Raw genomic sequence first — 347 nt, 5'->3', positions numbered from 1 at the left:
TCAGGAGAATCAGTCTCATTCAACAACTCGGGGCTACAAACCAAGCCAATATATGTACAACATATCAGACAGTTTACCTGATATATTTAAGGTTCATAATATTTAAGTGAGAAAAAGTGTGAAATACTAATATGAGAATATTTCTCTGCACAGTAAGTTCATTATTCTGAGTCAGCACAGAGGTGGATACTAGAGTCAGGCTTCACTCTAAACCCAGCATATACAGGTTCAGTGAAGGTGGTGTTGAAGGTGTGCAGGTGGATCAGTTTATCAGAGGAGACACTGTAGAAGGACACAGTTCCTGCAGAGCAGTCCACATACACTGCTACTTTGTGACAGAGAGGTGA

Source organism: Pundamilia nyererei, unplaced genomic scaffold (genome assembly GCF_000239375.1).
Source record: "Pundamilia nyererei isolate P.nyererei 1_Seehausen unplaced genomic scaffold, PunNye1.0 scaffold01418, whole genome shotgun sequence".
Lineage (NCBI taxonomy): Eukaryota > Metazoa > Chordata > Actinopteri > Cichliformes > Cichlidae > Pundamilia > Pundamilia nyererei.
The sequence above is the reverse complement of the archived record's forward strand: the minus strand, read 5'-3'. Positions refer to the sequence as shown.